Source organism: Arachis ipaensis, chromosome B10 (genome assembly GCF_059453495.1).
Source record: "Arachis ipaensis isolate K30076 ecotype BB chromosome B10, ASM5945349v1, whole genome shotgun sequence".
NCBI classification, from domain to species: domain Eukaryota; kingdom Viridiplantae; phylum Streptophyta; class Magnoliopsida; order Fabales; family Fabaceae; genus Arachis; species Arachis ipaensis.
The window spans coordinates 109285953-109299100 of NC_142435.1; the positions used below are offsets into that span (position 1 = coordinate 109285953).

At 39.3% G+C, this 13148-nt stretch overlaps 1 non-coding gene across 1 annotated transcript; it reads left to right on the top strand.

The window, feature by feature from the left end:
- The first annotated feature begins 1427 nt into the window (after positions 1 to 1427).
- On the top strand, positions 1428 to 1534 carry LOC148581271 (small nucleolar RNA R71). Its single transcript, XR_015899729.1, has one exon. It is a non-coding gene; the product is annotated as a small nucleolar RNA R71 (small nucleolar RNA).
- Positions 1535 to 13148: the final 11614 nt, after the last annotated feature.

Sequence of the window (13148 nt, forward strand, 5' to 3'; positions counted from 1 at the left end):
ATGGATGCATTCCTCCACTTTATAACCTCTGGTCTATGCTGCCTGTACTTGGATCTGGGCCAAAAAGGGCTTCAGAATTCGCTGGGGTCGTATTCTGTAATTTCTGGTGCGTGGCCTCTGTCACGCGTCCGTGTGGGTCACGCGGTCGCGTCATTTGGAGCTTTTCCTTACCACGCGGTCGCGTCAGTCATGCGACCGCGTCATGTGCGTTCTGCTTAAGGCGTGCGGGCGCGTCAGTCATGTGGCCGCGTCGCTGCTGATTTGTGCTTGGCACGCGATCGCGTCATCCATGCGATCGCGTGGATACCAGTTTCCTTAAAGCTTCGTTTTGCTTTCTCCTTCCATTTTAGTATGTTTCCTTTTTCATCCTTTAAGTCATTCTGCCTTAGAAAATCTGAAACTACTCAACACACTAATCATGGCATCGAATGGAAATAAAGGTAATTAAAATAATTAATTTTAAAGCTTAGAAAACATGTTTTTCATTTACATCACATAGTAAGGAAGGGAAAGTAAAACCATGCAATTAATGTGAATAAGTAGGTGAAGGATTGTATAAATCACTCAAATTAAGCACAAAAGAACTCATGAAATATGGGTTTATCATTTCACCTCTCGGATTCTTCTCTGTGTCACTTGGGAATCCATTTGTGGGTTTGGGAATTTGTTCAGAGAGATACCCCACTTGAGATTCCAACCTCTTGATTGTGTCTCCCTGGTTCTTGAAACTGGCTCGCACTTCCTCCTTGAACACCTTGTTGTCTTGAATCTCCTTACTTATGCCTTCAAGTAGATTCTCAATCCTTGAGATTTTTTCATCAAATGATGATAGGTCAGGCTGAGGTGGGTTATTCTGGCCTTGATATGAATGTGGAGAGGTGTTGTTATGGGAGTGTTGATATGGTCTAGATGTGAAGTGTTGGTGGGCTGCATTGTTTGGATTTGGGCGTCTTTGATCAAGGCTTGGGTCTTGTTGATTTCCCCACCCAAAGTTTGGGTGATTCCTCCATCCAGGGTTGTAGGTCTTGGAGTATGGATCATGGTTTTGCCTAGGTGAATTCCCAATGTAGTTGGCTTGCTCCTGACTACCCTCTGCTTCTTCATTCACTCCTTCTTGGGTTGTTGATGAAGTGGAGATTGCTGCTACTTGGTTCCTCTCCATCTTCTTGGTGAGGTCAGCCAGCTACTGGGTAATGAGCTTATTTTGGGCCAACAGAGCATCTACATTGTTTAGCTCCATTACTCCTCTTGTGTTCCTTCTTTCGGAAGCATAGAAGTAGTCGTTCTCTGCTACTGTTTCAATGACATCTATGGCCTCCTCAATGGTCTTCTTCTTGTTCAAAGATCCTCCGGATGAATGGTCTACGGCCTTCTTTGACTCATAAGAGAGCCCTTCATAGAAAATGTGCAGCTGCACCCATTCATTGAACATATCTGGTGGGCACCTCCTTGTTAGGTCTTTAAACCTCTCCCATGCTTCATATAGAGTCTCACCATCTTGTTGCCTAAAAGTTTGGACCTCATCTCTCAGCCTATTGATTCGTTGAGGAGGGTAAAATCTTGCTAAGAATTTGTTCACCACATCTTCCCAAGTTGTCAAGCTCTCCCTTTGCCTTATCCTTGAGTGAGAATGGAAATAAGAGCAGTCTATAGGCGTCAGGATGAATACCATTAGACTTCACTGTGTCACATATTCTCAGGAAGGTGGTTAGATGTTGATTGGGGTCCTCTTGGACACTTCCTCCGAACGAACAGTTGTTTTGAACAAGGGTGATGAGCTGTGGTTTTAGTTCAAAATTGTTGGCATGGATGGTTGGCTTTTTTGAATGCTACTTCCACAGTTTCCTGGGTTTGGATTGATGTAAGAGCCTAAAACTCTTCTATCCTCCCCAGTATGATTTGCTCGACCTCTTCCGCCATGGTTGTGAGCCTCTTCCTCACGATGGTTTTCCATGTTTTCTTCCATGTTTGGTTCAAAGTATTCTTCAAAGTGTTCCTCCTCTTCTTCAGCACCAACTACACATTTTTCTCTTGCCTCCCTCCTTAGTCTAAGGAAGGTTCTCTCAGGTTCAGAATCAAAGGAAGTTGAAGCCCCGCTTCTTCTCCCTGTTATACAACCAACAAGTACAAGCAAAGAGAATAGGTGCAGAAAGTATATCTGTCAGAATTACTGTTAGTGTGAGTGATGTAATATATCAAACAGTTAGTGGGTTAGTGAGATGAATAGTAAATAACAAAGAAAAAGTAGGGGGAAGGGAAGAAATTAACTAAAACATGAAGTAAATAACTCAAACAGAAAATTAAATCAAACAAAAATAAAATGCTCAATCTAGTTATCCTCCAATCTAGTCATTGTTGATGCACAATCAATCTCCGGCAACGGCGCCATAAACTTGATGCACGGAAAACTTGTTTCATAACAAATTTCCTTCGGCAAGTGTACCGAATTTGTCGTCAAGTAAAAACTCACAATAGAGTGAGGTCGAATCCCATAAGGATTGATTGATCAAGCAACTTTAATTAGAGGAATGTTCTAGTTGAGCGAATCCAGGATTTGAGTTTAGAATTGCAGAAAATAAAATGGCGGGAAGGTAAATGACAGAAAAAGTAAATGCTAGAATTAAAGAACTGAAAGTAAATGACTGAAGTAAATTGCAGAATTGTAAATGGGAATGGGGGAATTGCTCATAAAAGTAAGTAACAGAAAATAAAGAGAATGGGTAAGATCAGAAATGGGGGGTTCATTGGGCTCAGGAGATGTTGCATTCTCCGGATCAATTTCATTTTCATCTCTTCCTCAATCAATACACTCATTGATCTCCTTGGCAATCTTAAGTGATTGAATTACAATTTCTTGTAATTCAATCTCTCAAATCTTGATCAATAGCCAATTCCTTGGTCAATTGCTCATGAGAAGAGATGAAGTATGGTCACTGATTATACCACATGCATTTTCCAAATCAAGTGTTAAGAGGATTATAGTCACATATCCATCCAAACCCAATTTGGTCCAGCATGAGAAAGCATTTCTAGCTTGATCTCTTCATTCCTCTTTCAAGGTTCAGAAGAGATCCAAGTATGAATAGCTTCTTTTCCAAGATAACTACCCAATTGAATGAAGATCGAAAGCTTTCAAGTAAAATCAAGAGAAAAGATAGAAGAAGAATAATAAAAACTAGTATTGATCCATCAAATTACAACAGAGCTCCCTAACCCAATGAAAGGGGTTTAGTTGTTCATAGCTCTGGAAAATGAAAACAAAGATGGAGAATACATGATGATACTAGAAGTGCAGAGAAAGTAAATACAGAGAGTAATTATATGCCAAGAGGCTCCCTATAATTTCCAACTCTCCAAATAATTCAAAGCTACTCCTATATATACTACTCTTCTACTCTTCTAGTTGGTTCTTCAAGTCTTGGGTCTGGGCCTTTGGATCTTGAGTTTAAAGCAATTATCTTCTTCATTGGGCTTGGCTTTACTTGTCGAGAGAAAGTGTGAAGTGGGCAGAGACTTTAGCTCAGGACGTTAGTGGTGTTAACGTTCAGTGAAAATATGGGTTCGAGAACGTTAGTGACATTCAACTTTTTCACTAACGTTCCTTACCCAAGTAAGAGCCACGTTAACCTCAACGTTAGTGGCACAAACGTTGCCACTAACGTTGCCTTTTTGTTCTTCGCGCACATTATTGGGACTCAACTTTCCCAATAACGTTGAGAAGCCTCCCCCTTTCCTACATTAGAGTCCACGTTAACTTAGTTAACGTGGCTCTTTTAACGCAGGCTTGCCAACCTTCGAGAACGTTAGTGACACTTAACATTGTCACTAACGTTCTAATGTGCCCCTTAGCTCCCACGTTAGAGTCTACATTAACTAGGTTAACGTGGCTTCTAACGTGGCCATGCTAGGCATCTCCAATGTTAGTGACAAAGTTGAGTGTCACTAACGTTGGCTCAACATTCCCTTATCCACGTTAGCTTCCACGTTAACTAAGTTAACGTGGGAGTTAACGTGGCTCATGGTGGCATGTGTGGGCTCCTTCCAACGTTATTGACAATGTTGGGTGTCACTAACGTTGGCGTCACCTCCCTTCTTCACGTTAACTTCCACGTTAACTAAGTTAACATGGGAGTTAACGTGGCTTATTGGGGCTTGTGTGGGTTCCTTCCAACGTTAGTGACAATGTTTAATGTCACTAACGTTGTCGACCACCTTGTTTCCTCACGTTAGCTTCCACGTTAACTAGGTTAACGTGGGAGTTAACGTGGCCTAGTGTGACTTGGCCAACGTTAGTGATAATATTGAATGTCACTAACGTTGGCTTCCCTCCTTTCTTCTTAACGTTAGAGGCCACGTTAACTATGACTAACGTGGCCACTTATGAGCTTGGTCCAACATTAGTGATAATGTTAAGTGTCACTAACGTTGGCTCCATTTCCTTTCTTCCACGTTAGAGTTCACGTTAACTTAGTTAACGTGACTCTTAACGTGGGAAATGATAGCTTCGAGAGCATTATTGGCAATCACTTTTCTCATTAACTTTGCAAGTTACTCCCATTCCTCGTTAGTGTTAACGTTAGTGTAGCTAACGTAGCCACTAATGTGGTTCTTCTTTGCTTCCTTTGTCTTGAAATCAAGCAATAAAGTGCATCAAAGTTCTAGTCCAAGTCATGGGAAATGCAACATCCAATTTGTCCTTAAATTCATGCAAAATCCTCATGAAATCATGTAAAGTGCACAATGTATGCTTGAATCAAGATGTAAGTGAATATCTACCCAAAACTAGCTTATTTCCTAAGGAAATGCATGAAACTAACCTAAAAACAGTAAAGAAAAGGTTAGTGAAACTGGCCAAAATGCCCTGACATCAGAGATTCCCATTTATTTTCTTGCTCATGACTCACAACCCCATAATTCTAACCAATATTGAAGCACATGTTTTCCCATTCCTTGTGAGACGACCCGAGGTTTGAATACTTCGGTTATTTCTATTGGGGTTGAACTTGTGACAACCAAATCCCTCTTCTAAATTTGATGCTCGAGGATTGTCGTTGGTAGAGCTATACTTACAACGCAATTTTATTGAAAGATTCTTTACCGACAATAACCCCATCCATCACCAGGTGACGCATACGCGTGACATGATGCGTATGCGTGAGAAGCAAAACACCAGACGCACGTACGTGTGGCCCATGCGTACGCATCGTAGCTCGCACGTGACCTCATTAAAGTGAAAATGATGGGGCAATTTCTGAGCTCCCCAGGCCCAAATCCAACTAATTCCAGACACTATTTCATGCAGAATCCAAGATGGGTCAAGGGAGAGTCATAGTTGATGTTTTCACCATGCTTTAGTTAGTTTCTAGAGAGAGAAGCTCTCTGTTCTCTCTAGAATTAGGTTAATTTCTCTTAGATCTAAGTTTAATTTCTTATTTCTATCTTGTTTCCATTTTAATTTCTTGTTGTTACATCTATGCTCTCTTAGTTCTCTTGTTAATTTCTCCTTTATGTCATTTTCATGTTGATGCACTTTTGTTGGATTTGGATTTCCTTTTAATGTAATTCATGTTTTCTATTCCCTTGTTGTTTAATTGAATTGTTATTGTTAACTCTTTGCAATTGGTAGTTGTAGATTTACATGTTTTGCAATTTTACCATGCTTTCCTTTTATGCCTTCCAAGTATTTGACAAAATGCTTGGAAGGATGTTAGAGTAGATTTTTATATTGTTGGCTTGGGATGGTAACTTAGGTGAACTTGAGTTGCTAATGTCCAAGTGATTGATGATTGGTGTCCATTGTGTAAGACCCAGAATTTTGAAAAATCTTATTTTGATCAAGTCTCAAATCATATTGTTATTTATAGCCTTAATTTCGGAAATCATTTTATTAAAGATAATTAAGGCAAGTTTTGATTTATTGAATTTGATATAAGTTACGGTTATTATCCAATTTTACAATTATTAGATTATTTTCTATATTTGAATCACATAGTTGGTAGTTGTGAAATAAAAAGGATTTTTATATGATTTTGGACTAAATAATTAGTATTTTAAATATTAATGTTGCTATTTTGGAAAATAGAGAAATTAATTATATTATTTCTAATTTTTAGATTTGGGAATTTTATTGAAAATAATTTGTAAAATTGATGAGAAAATAGTATTTTTCCATATACAATTAGTGTTGGATTTACATTGGGTTTCAATTACTATATTATTCCCAATTTTATGTAAAATTACCATAATGCCCTTAACCCTAATTTTATTCAAAAACCCTAACCCTAAAACTCTAACCCGGTTACCCGGTTTCCCCATCAGCAGCAGATCTCCCCTTCTCTCCAATTTGATGCGCAGCCCTATCCCACACACACTCACGGTTCCCTGAACCAGGGGATAAGAAAGAACGAAAATGGAAAGGAAGGGGGAAAGGGGAAGGAGGTCGCTGCCCAATCTGCGCTGCCATCATCGTTCGTCCATGGAACCAGGAGTCGTGCCTCTGTCACTGAAAGGAGGATGGAGAAGGCGCGATGCTAGAGGAGCGCGACCCGCTGCGTTGTCGTGGGTCCCTCGCCGTCGAGTTCGAAGGAGCAGGGGAGAACGACGTTGGGTTTGAGGGAGGCAGAGGTGGTGTGGTGCGAGGTGGGAGGCGAGCTGTTCGCGTCATCGTTGCTGCGCCGTAGCGCCGCCGCCGCCGTGTCTCTCACTACTATGCGTCGCCGTCGAAGGCAAAGGGAGAGTCGCGATGGAGCTCCGCTTCTGTTTCTCCAGTCGCGCAAGAGGGAGGCGCGCCGTGAGGGAGAGCCGTCACGTTTCTACCGTCGCCGGTTCACACGCCGCCGCTGTGCTCCTTGCCGCAGTGCTGCCGATGGAAGAGGAGGGTTTGCCAGTTCTGCCTCTCACTGCCGCCTCCGTCGGAACTGCCGCCATGGCCGCCGGAGCTCCGGGCTGAGTTTCTGCCACATGAGACCCTGCTGTCGTCGCCGGGAAAGTATGCCGGTAAGGGTTTCAAACTTGGTCTTCGTTTCTTGTGAGATTATGGGAATTTTATTGTCGCGGCATGTTGGTTTCAGTCACCGTTGCCGGAGTCGGGTCGCCGCAGCCGTTGGGGGTGGCTGTTGAGGCTACCGCCCAACTGGTTCAGAGGCCGTTGTTGTTTGGTTCAGCCGTTCTTTCTTAGTTTCAGTAAGTATTCCTGTTTCGAGAGCTCTGCGTTAGTGTTCTGTTCCATGAAATAAAGTAATCGAAATGTTAATGGTTTTAGGAGCTAGAATCCGGTTTGCTTGTGCCGTTTGGGGCTGTTTCTGCTTTTGAGAGTGTAGGCAGAGCCGAGATTTTGATTGCCGGTGATTTTGGGTCGAGATATAAGGAGTTGGTTAATGCGTTTGGGTTATGGTTTGCATTTTGAGGTAGGGGCGCTTTCCGAAAACTAGAGTTTATTATTGGAATTATTACATATGGGTACTGATGTGAGATATTGTGTATTTGGTGATTGTATCTGCCTTATGTATTATTTGACTGACTCGAATGACTATGGATGTTGGTTTGGCTGAATTGTTGTGTGGCTTATGAAATGTAATGTTTGAAGTTGATTCTTTAAAGATTTGAAATGAGTTTAATCCGTCGAGGATTGGTTTGAATTGAGTCAATTATTTTGATGATGTGAAAGATAGAATACTCTTGAAATTCAGCCTAGGTTGCTTTAACTGATTTGGTTTTGATAAATGATTTATTGCTGAACCGATTCTTGAAAGCTTTGAAAATGAGTTAAATCGGTTGATATTGAGTTGATCTTGAAATGGTTTTCTTGAAATATGCCACTGAGGCGACTGTTGGATTTAGCTTGCTTTGAATTGATTTCTGGTTTTGAGCTGTTGAAAGGAATGAGAAACGATTTAGTTGGGACCCGAAACGGGTGGCAAAAGTCCAAGTTTTAGGGGAGGTGCTGTCGAAATTTCTATAAAATCTGAGTCTTTGTTGAATGTTGTCTGAAATAATGATGAGTTAAAAGACTTCTACTGTTTTATTCGAAATATCAAGAAAAGGATGATTCATGCTTTCGAAATGAGTTATTAAAGCGGAAATTGTGATTTAGTCTTGCTTCCTAAGAAAGGCCTTGTGTCTTTTTCAGGAGAAGGTTATTTAGATGAAACTTGTGTTTTAAAGCTATTTGAATGTAAAAAGGGTTTATGCCTTTGAATTTGACTTGGGGGTTTCAATTAAAGAAGTTTCAATGACTTTGAAGAACCTGAATGCCTATTGACAAGTTTCATTTTGAAATGTTTTGAGAAATGTTTTAAGTACTCTTTGAATTCTGAATTCTTGCAAGACTAAAACAATTTTGAACAGTTGAAACGTTCTAGAATTTATCATGGGGGTTGAAGTTGGTTTTGCCTAAGTAAAGGAAACGGCTTTGAAAGAAGTAAATGATTATATGACTCGGTTTGGCTTAGATCCTATTTGCTTACTCAAATCAGAAGGCCAATGTTTTAGTGATTTTAAATGAATTTGGCGAAATGAGTTATGTTATTCTCCCCTAAAGACTTGGGACTCTGCCGAGAAACTTTTGTTATGAAATCCCATTGTTGTATGGGTGATTTTGAATAATTTGAAAGAAATCCTTAACTTGCCATGGTTTTGGAAGTTTTGGAAAGGGAAAGCCGAGAGTGGCTTTGTTTTAAAAAGGGAACTCACTTTGAGTAAATTTGGCTTATGAGCCTGAGATGATTTGAGAAATGAGATCTTTAAAGCCAAGGCTAAAAAGAGTTGAAATTTGATTTCAAAGTGAAATGGCTTGAGAAAAGTGATTTATGGCATAAATGCCGGTTTTATGAATTTGATGATGTTGAATGGTGGAAGTGTTGTTTTGTTGTGAGCCGGAATGGCCATGTATGCTATTGAACTATGGATGATTGCCGAATGAGTTGTGAGCCGTATGGCTGATTATGAATTATGAACTTAAGCCGAAGGGCTGTATTTATTGATAAATTGGCTGGTTCTGGATTGAACCGTGAGCCGGATGGCTGAGATGGATGGTGATCCATGGTTGAGTACGAATGCATGTATGCAATCGAATGAATTGTGAATTTAAGCCGGATGGCTGAGATGAATGTTGTATGCGAGTATGCTTGTGTTTTCTCTCTGGTTTTAAGGGTGACAGGGCACCGATACCCTCTAATGGCGACAGGGCGCAGATACCCTCTAATGGCGACAAGGCGCAGATACCCTCTAATGGCTACAGGGCGCAGATACCCTCTAATGGCAACAGGGCGCAGATACCCCCTAATGGCGATAGGGCGCAGATACCCTCTAATGATAATAAAGCGCAACAGAGAGACTGTGTCCGGGTTAGCTACCGGACACGTCGGGTTGGCTTGGTAACCGACAGATGATATCATCAGCCACTAGGGACAGGCATGCATCATATGCATTTGTGTGACATTGGTTGGGTGTGCATATTATACTTGGTTTGCCTATGTGATTAATTGCTAACTGTTCTACTTGTAATAACTGTTTGTTTATGCTTGAACTTCCTATCTGTGTTTGCATCTGGGACTCTGTTGGATTATGGTGATTGGTTGTTGGTTGGATTGTTTGGGCCTAGGGCCGTGGTTGGAAAGAGATGAACTGATGGTTAATTTCGGTTTTGTGTTTCTGGTTTGGAATAAAATTATGAAAGGCTATTTTGGTTCCGCATAGATAAACCGTTTTGAAAGGCTTTTGAGTTTTTGAGAATTGAACGGTTCTTCTTTCCGAAAAGATTTCCGACTTTACTTTCATTGTAAACCGTTGTTTTTGAAAAGAGGCATAAGACAGTTATGAATCATTGGTGCGATTATCTTCATGTATCCTATTACAGTAATTCCCAAAAACCCTCTACTGAGAACCCTTTCGAGGATGATGTTCTCACCCCCTACATTTTTCCCCTTTCAGGATATGGGCGCAGAAGTTACGAAGAGCTTATTTAATTGTTGTTGTGATGCTCTGTATTGTTTTAGTTATGGTTTACTGCACCCTCGCCTTTATCTTGATATAATTTGTAAGAGGGATAGGAATTGTATTGGATTATGTTTGTAATATTATTTATTTATATATATATATATATATATATATATTTGTATATATATATGGATGTACTCTTTATGAGCTTTGTAAGTTGTATGGTATTTATGGATGTATGTTATCGGATGAAAGTATTTTTGGGAGCGGTATTGCGGTTTAAAGTTTCAAACAGGCTCATATTTTAGTATTAAATAGTATAAGTGTCGTCGTAATATCCGAGCTATCAGAGTTGCGCAGCCGGAAGCGTGAGCTTTGGTAGTTAGGGTGTTACATTATGGTATCAGAGCAGTTCTTCCTGTAGAGCCTGAGGAATGGATCGACTATGCTTCAGTTGCATACTCTGAGCGTTTGTCATGTATTAGGTCTTGTCGAAAGACGTGAATTAGAGCTTTATGCACATGACGGTCTATTGATTAGCGCTGTTAGTCTTGCGTTGCATAATTCCTGATATTAAGTTTGGCCGGCTTAATACTAGTGAATTATGTATATGAAAGCACTGATGGGTTATCATAGATGATATACGAGTTTCGAGTAAAGCGAATCGCGGGTTTTGGGGGAACGTTAGAAACTTTTTCTCGAGGCTATTCAGTTGTGTGTCTTGAATTCTGTTCGAGTCGACCTGTTCTTTCATATCCTAACTTGAAGTTCTTGTTTGGTACTCCTCTTGAAAAGTAATTTGATGTTTCCACTCTATTTCTCTATTCATATGCATTCTTGTTTGACCTCAGTTGCATATGCTTGTTTGGAATCCTTGATGCATCTGTCTTCCTCTGTTTGAGTTCTTCTTGATTCAAGTATTCTTTGATATAGTCTTGAACTTGTCTTAATGTGCTGTGACTTTTAACTCCGGGTTCCGTGTTCATTCTTAGAGAACTTGTTGATTCAGTTTTCCTCTTATTTGACAGTGATTACAGCTAATTTTGAGATTTTTATAAAAATTGCTGTTGATTAGATACATACTTATCTATATATGAACTTTGAAGATTTCTTATATAGTTTAACAATTATTTACTCCTAATACCTCGACTGTACTTTTACTAGCTTATAGAACTGCACCTACTTAAAATACAAGTTGACTTTCTAGTAACTTTACTATAGTTCCAATGGACATCTTCATTTGATTATGTATTTGGATATTTTTCAAAATTTTGGAAAGGAAAGATTTATCACTTTAGTCCCGGTTGAGTTTCATTTGATAAGCTTTACTTAACTTATTCTGAATTGAGTTTGATTTAGCATGCTATATGGTTTATGCCATTGTTGTTCTTTTAAAAATATTGGACTCATGGCTTTCTTCTTATGAGCGGACTAGAGTCTCTTTTAAGCTTTCCATCTCCATGAATGTCATGCTTGACTTTGTTTTTTAACTAATCTTTTACATCTTGTGAATCTTACCATTGATCTTGGTTTTTCTTTTCTGGTGAAGCTCTTCCTTATATGAGTCAACTTGATTTGTTTCAATTTTGTGCATCGTCTATTCTCTCATTACCTCTACAAGAGTTTTTAGTCAAAGATTTATCATTGAGAAATTACTAATGATTGGGTTGTCTTTTCCTATGACTTTTGTATTCTTTTGAATCAACTGAAAGTTTGTTTGATGTCTCATGCCTAGTGGATATTGTTTGAGCTACCTTGATTTAAGATCTTTTATTGTGTGGCTTGACTCCTTTTAAGTACATTCTAATTTTCGTGAATATCCTTTTGAGATGGTGATTTCAAGTATACTTTTGGAGTCTTGTTTTGAACTTTTAAGGAAGTTTTGAATTCTCTTTGAAGAAATTCTAAATGGAATTTATTTTCTATTGCTCGATTGAGATTGAAACCATTGCTCGATTTTGATGAAGTTAATTTAACGTTGGCATGCGCTATTTTAAATGGAGTTTTGAAAAGCTTCCTTGTTTAGTGGAAACCGGTTCGTTGGTAACGCACCACTTTTTTCCCTTACCAATTTATAAGCAAACTTTTACCTCGGATTTTCTTTTTCTAAAAAGAGTTTAACTTTCTCTTTCGTCCTTGCTATAATTTTTATACACGCTTGTTTGAATATGGACTTTTGGGAATTTTGAATAAGCATTTGATTTCTCTTCCGAGTTTTATGAATTACTTTTGGTTAAGTTATGCACCTAACTATTTTTCTAAAATATTTGATGAAAATATTTTGCTCTTAGCCAAATCTGGGTGCATTTGTTTTTAAAACTCTGCATAATCTACTTCGACATGAAGTTGAATTAGAGCAAAGCCACGTTATTGCTTTTGTTGCCCTCTTGAGGAATGTTTGCTATTGAGCTTTTCTTCTAAATTGCGAAGTGATTTTCCACAAGTTTTCGACTCTTTCATGAACAATGTATTCGGAAGTATTTTAATTGTGCTCGAGTTTTGTGAGCTTTGTCTTGGGTCTGAGATATTCTTTTCTGTAAATCTCATACTTCTTTGGCTCAGCTTGAATTGGTATCAAGCTAATGCGCTGATTTTCTTCTTATTGATCCAATTGAATTTCCTTGATCTAAGGGTTATTTTTTTGGAGTTGTTAATCGATTTATTTCTAGCAAACTTCTCGGCTTTTGAGCACCCTTGTTTATCTGGAATTGGATATATTCTTTCAAATCTATGAGTATTATCCTTGATATTGTTTCTCCTTGCTAGAATCTTGTATCCTTCTGAGTAGACTCGAGAATTGTTTTGATATCACGTGCGATCTGTAGATGTAGTAACGTGATGCGTTAGTTCTTTAAGACGTGATATGTGCATACAAAAGTTGAAACGGTAGGTGTACAACGTTATGAGTTGTGGGTGTTTTGTTCCTTGCGAACGGGTTTGCGGTTGTCAGGCTTGTGATCGAGTATGGGAATTGTAAAGTGCTTGATGGAGTTGGAAAGTTGAAGCCCTGAGGCCGATATGAGATTAGTGTGCGGATGTTAAGCACGTTGTTTTAACCCCATCCTGTTTTATAGCCTTCGATGCTTTGCCCTACTATCACATGATTGACCCATGTTATCTTTTGCTTTGAGCCTACCTAGTAACGTTTGCCTTGCAATCACACTCCTATCTTTGCACCCTTATGCATATGACAATCAAAGTATTTGAAAATC